This window comes from Cuculus canorus, chromosome 1, assembly GCF_017976375.1.
Source record: "Cuculus canorus isolate bCucCan1 chromosome 1, bCucCan1.pri, whole genome shotgun sequence".
Classification (NCBI taxonomy): domain Eukaryota; kingdom Metazoa; phylum Chordata; class Aves; order Cuculiformes; family Cuculidae; genus Cuculus; species Cuculus canorus.
In genome coordinates this window covers 60,719,297-60,725,296 of record NC_071401.1, presented here as the reverse complement: position 1 = coordinate 60,725,296, position 6,000 = coordinate 60,719,297, and the positions used below count along the sequence as shown (strand labels likewise).

The 6,000-nt window shown below is 37.0% G+C and overlaps 1 long non-coding RNA gene across 1 annotated transcript in view; it reads right to left on the bottom strand.

The window, feature by feature from the left end:
* Positions 1 to 1,851: 1,851 nt before the first annotated feature.
* LOC128854100 (uncharacterized) overlaps positions 1,852 to 6,000 on the bottom strand; it is a 60,945-nt gene continuing 56,796 nt past the window's right edge. Inside the window, exon 3 of the long non-coding RNA XR_008453001.1 lies at positions 1,852 to 5,063. This is a non-coding gene — a long non-coding RNA (uncharacterized LOC128854100). The remainder of the gene's footprint in view (positions 5,064 to 6,000) is intronic.

Here is a 6,000-nt window from a genome sequence, read left to right as displayed (position 1 = left end):
CGACAAAGAGAAAACACTAAATCTTCTGCATTCACTAATCTAGAGACTGGCAGCTTTCAAGGAAGAATGATGGATTAATTTTTTTACTTTTAATTTGAGGATAATTGTGTGGAAAGAGTTAGTGAGAACACAGAAATGCTACTTCTTAAACAGGCAAGAAGCCGCCAAACACTTACATTCCTCAGGAGTATTTTCGTGGCTGGAACTTGCTGTATCCACACTTGCTTCCCCTGATGCCGTATCCCTTAGTTTGCTTATGGCATCAGCTCTTCCATGCACGGGTCAATATTTGCAGCCATGTATAGGTGGCTGACTCCTGCAGCAGTCAAACCAAAATTCAACAACTTCTGTGAAGGCAACGTACTGAAAGAGATTTCAAGGAGCCAAGGGAAAGTGGAAAGGCAAAAAAATCTTATTTTAACCCAAATCAAAGCTATGGACCTTGCATAAATTGGAAAGAGAGATACTTAGAATTTATATAAGGAAGAAATGAGGACAGACAGGCAGTGGACCAGGTTTCCCAGACAGATTGTGCTGCCTTTGTCCTCGTAGGTTTTCAAGACACGATGACACACTCCCCAGCAGCCCGCTCTGAGCTTAGAGCTGCTCTTACTTTGAGCAGGAGCTTGGAATTAAAACTTCTTGAGGTCTCTTCCAGCCTGAATGGATCTATAATTCTGTGCCCAGTACTTGCAATTCTGACCAGCTGCAAGGTAATGGTTCCAGCTTCCTCTGTGGTTCCTTATTTCTCTTGCTAGAACAAACTTACTTGGTGTTTCAGACAGAAGTATTGAAGTCTTTACAGTATACAATATCTGAATGATCTGGAAATAGGTAATTCATTCACCTCAATATATATATGTCTATTGCCATTTTAAATGCTCTTGGCTATCTGGTATTTCTCAAGCTGCTACCTTAGAAAAACATAAGTATTGTTTATGTTACGTCTGCCACCGAATATCTGCCACCTATCTGTATCAGGGTGTACAGAAGACACCAGATGCTTGTTCTTAGCCATCCAGTTCACTCTGACAGTAACTTCAGCTGACCCAGTGACACTGCAGTATTTAGAGGACAATAACAGCCTGCTGCACCATTTTGGCTTCAGGGCCTCTATTAATCTATACTATTTAAATGTTTATAATATGTACATATCAATACCAGACTCAACCTTAATTAACCTATCTGTTCAGAGTCGTATGTACTAATTTCCTGACTTCTATCTTTGCAAATCATAACGTTATTGAAATAATGACAGTTCAGTTTGGAAAAATATCAGCACAAAATTGATTATACACAAAAAGTGGTCATGCTAGATTGAGTTTTCAAAAACTATGAATATTTGATCTCTTAATTGTAGCTGTGCCTTGAATGACATTTAAAAACCTCTGATTTTATTAAGTTTCATCTTAATAATTTAATTAGATAAAACCAAGATAAGAGGTTTAGTAACATACATTTTGAAATTAATGAGCTGAGTGCCAGAGGATGAACTATATTACCCACTTCAAGTGCACATACAACACTAATTAATGTAGTCTAGCTTTGTTTTAAGTGCATTTGATAATCTGCTATGTGCAGTACTTCTAGTCTAAAAAGAGGAGCCAGAAAAAGAAATAAGTCAAATTCATGCAGTCAGTGTACGAAAGAAATGTTTTTTTCATAAACATTTCAATAACTGAAGGAATATAAGCTTCAGAAGTTTAGAAGTAATTTTTATTTAACCGGAGAGGTAAGCTAAGGTTAATATTCTCCTTTGGAATATCACTCTTCATTGAGAGGAGACCAAATAATGACATCTATAAAGGAAAACTGGAGGAAGGACATTTTTTGTGACTGGTAAGAGAAAAACATTTCAAATTGTTTAATAGTAAAATAATAAGAAGGAAAACTATAAAGGCAATTCAAAGAAAAGAAAATGCACTGATGAACATTTGGGTAATCTTTTTAGAAAGGCTAATGGAAATGTCTGTATTTCATCAACGTTTTATACTGTGAACAATCACTTACATCTTTATGACACTAGTTTTTGCGTAAAAATCTTTTTAGAAGTCTCTATGGTACTCTGTTTTCATTGAAATCTACTAAAGGCCAATTTCTAGGTTTATTCCTGCTATGACTAGTAGGTGTTTTATTAGGAATTGTTGCAGTACTGTTTTAAATTAAAATAGGGGATAATGGAAAGTGTAAGGCCTGTAATCTGGCTGCACACTTCAGGAGATGTTTCGAATACTGGAGAAAGGGTTGGTGTGTTTACTGTAGTGCTGAGATAAGAGTGTATAGTGAACCTTCTTGTCACTAATATATGGGTCTTTTAAAAGGTATTTATTCTTTGTCCTTTTTATAAATATACACAGTTATTTTATATATATTTATGTATGCATGTACACACAAATACTTCCCTTAAGGCTTTTGCAATGGTTTTCCAGACACTACGTGAGTCATTGATATATAGTGGCAACATCATTCTTAACTCAGGTGAGAAACCTGGCTTGAAATAATTTAATTGGAATCCTTTCCTCAGAAATATGGTTACAGTGGTTACAGCAAGGCTATGTTCAGTTGAAACTGGGGCAATATTTCCACCAAAGAAAACAAGAAGTCAGGAAGCCAGAGTGAGGATCCAGTTTATGAAGAAGTTGTGAATGCTCACTCAGAGCCTGTTTGGACCCTCCTTTCCTTTCTCACCTTGCATCCAGTGAATTCAGGTTTTACTGTTCATCTCATAATAAACAAAAAAGAGTGGGCTTTCATAAGAGGACAAAACCACTTGAATGCTCAAAATTAGTGCCAGGATTATGTAAACCATGGCCTTTGTTCCTCTTCTTTTTTGGTATTATTATAATCTGACTTGTCGATAAAAGCCATCTGCCAGTGCGCTGCCACTATCCACTGATCTGACCCCAGAAAACGAAGCAATGTAGTTGTATAAGTGCAGCAAAGGGTCCAAACTCATTAAGAGAGACAGTTACTTAGTCTAAAGCACAAAATGTGTGGAGATGCAGCTACACAGCTTGTGGGTCCTGGCACATATCTGCGCAAATGCCTACTGTGTGTCTGGACATCTATGTGGGATCTCTAGATTGGCATCCCACTGTGCCATGTGTATATAACCTTTGATTTTATGCTCCACAGAGTACAGATGTCTTTTTTTATGTTTTCAGTGAAGGACTAAAAATGCTTATGGGTGCCTTGAAATCAATATTTATGATAGTAATATGGTATGAAGTCCACAAGTTTGAAAACCGAGCCCTCGATTGCATGAATAATACATCACTTTGTAACAACAATACCAGAACTGGAGATGATATAACAATCAAATGCTAAAAAATCTTCAGATAAATAGCCAATATGATGCAGATGTTGACAAACTGTGGGGCAATTGTGAGAAAACCAGGGGAAAGACATGAGATGTTCTGGAGTGTCATCACACCCAGGAATCCTGAGTGTTCAGAGACAGAGGAAATAAAAAAAAGCAGCGGATCTGCATAGCGTGAGCCTTCTGAAGGCATACCAAATCTTCTCACTCTCTCATGCAAAAGTGCCCTTGGAGGCCGTGTAGCCACAGGCCCTTGTTTTTACCTCCCACACTTCCTCCATTATGCCCAGGAGTTCGAAGTGGTGTCTTGGTTAGCAACATTCCTAGCAGGATCTCAAAAATATACCACACCTTTGATTCTTCTGTGGAATTTTCTACAATAAAATAGTGCCTGATAGTTAAGAACAGCCTGTCATTTGCTTACAAGCAGCTCCCATGGCATGATATTCCAGTAGTCAATCTGTTTATTTTTTATTACTTTACGTGCTTTTGAGAGAAGCACTTAATTGCACAATTTGGCACATGTTTTTCAAACTCTCCGGCATGTGATACATGAGATCTTCTCTTTAACTAACTACTACTATAGAAAAAGAAGGAAGGCAAATTGATACTTTTCTCTCCAATTGGTTCAACAATAAGAATACTCCTCAGAAATATCAATTTCAAAATGAGGGGAAACATCCTTGTTAAAGTTTGTTAGCATAAAACTACTGTGCATCGTTTGGTTTTCATTGGAAAAGATGGAACAAGCAATGAACAAACTCACAACCTAGTTCAAGTACGAGGAATTCCAGTTTTCAGTTTGATACAAAACGTTTTCTCCCCTGCAAGTAATGAGGTCTTTAAAATAGTAAAAATCAACTTCTATAGAAAGTTGTAATAATAATAGTAATCAAAACAATAATAACAACAATAATACAAAAATGCATAGTAATAATGCAAATAAAAATCTAAGACAAAAGAACATATCCTATGTTTTATATATTTTTACAACAGTTTTGAAATCCCCAAAACTTGGGCTTATAATGGAAATACTGGCAGACCTGTAACTGTACTGGTGTGAATGGAGCTGCTATAATGAGAGAAACTACTGCTTGGAACGAGGACAAGTATATTCTTCTCTGAGCTTCTACAGTCCCTACACCCCTGGAGTACCATTCAAGACAATGATGAACTGTGGTCTCAATTCCCTTATTAGCTGTAAGACCTAAAAATTATATGTGCAATTAAAAGGCAAAATGCTGATATTACTCATAGGAAGCACTTTGTACATTAGCAAGGTACAAAAGTCTGCTGACACTTTGCAACAGAGAGAGTCAGCAGGGCAGAAGATTAATAGAGCCTCATAAATTTGCAGGGTGAAAACAGTAGATGGGGCAGAATAAGCATGTTGTGTTAGAGATAAATAAAGGGCATGGTCATCATGACAAAACATTTAACAATAATACCTTCTCTTCTTTTAGACAATTTGCTGGGCTAGCATTAAGCTGTTTTATGTAACTACATATAATTACCTCATAGTAGTTCCAGCTAGTATCACAAAGACATTCTACTATTCCAGGCATAATAGTGTTGGGAAGAAGCCTTTTACAATGAAATGAGTTGCCTCATTTTTTCACTTCCTTTGATACACAACATTCTTGTCATCTCTTTCTGGTCACAGGCTCGTCCAAGGAAATGCCGGTTCTTCCAAACGTTTCTCAGTGTTTGGAGCAAAGAGTCTTCTTGGTTTTGCATGTGCAAACTGAGAAAACAAGAAGCTCCTGTTAATTAATGGACATGGTATATCCGTTTATGAAAAGTGCTTCATTTTATTGTGAGAAATGCTAGACTGAGACACCTGTGACAAAATTTTATCTTGAGATACCCTGCTTTCGTCCTTAGAAACAGAAGGACCGTGTTCATTTCAGGAAGGCATAAATTTACTGAAATGTGCACAGTGGGTATTAAAAAACAAAGTTTGATCTAGGTGTGACTAGTCTACCAAACTTTGTTTTGTCAAAAACGTCCTCTATGTTCTGACGGTGGCTCAACCTGAAAATGTTCAAAATTACATGAATTATCTGAAATGTGCAGTGCTTTTTGCTTTCAGACTGACTGAACTGCAGAGCTGAATATATGCATGAGAATGAGAAAATATCAGGGGAGAAGCATTAAACAAACCAGATTACATATAAAAACACAGGCAAATATAATAATAAATATTGCATTGCAGTGACAGATGCACCCCCACAGTGACGGAGGGCTGGTGCTTGGAAGAGCAGGGCATGTACAGCTCGTGTGACTGTCAACACGTGTCAGCTTTTCAGCACTAGTCATTCTGATGAAGAAGGAGAGCAGATAGCCGTTGTTCTTTAAGTAGATTTATTTTTCTTCTTTTTTCTTTTTTTTTCAGGCGTGGATGTATTTTGCCCATTCCTTATGTGTTGCCACAAACCCAGAGCTAAAATTGAAAGGCAAAATGAAAAAAAGAGACAATCTGATTTTTTCTCCTATTTTCATATGTATAGTTTTTATTTGCTAGCCCACATTTATATAACGGTGCCTCATTCTGGCCAACGCTACCCTTGGTAGCAAGACATTTTAGACAGGAAACTGATATGCATGTAGGTACCAGCTATTCTTTTTATGGTATCAACAAGTGATAAGATATTTACATACCACAAAAGCTGTAATTTTCC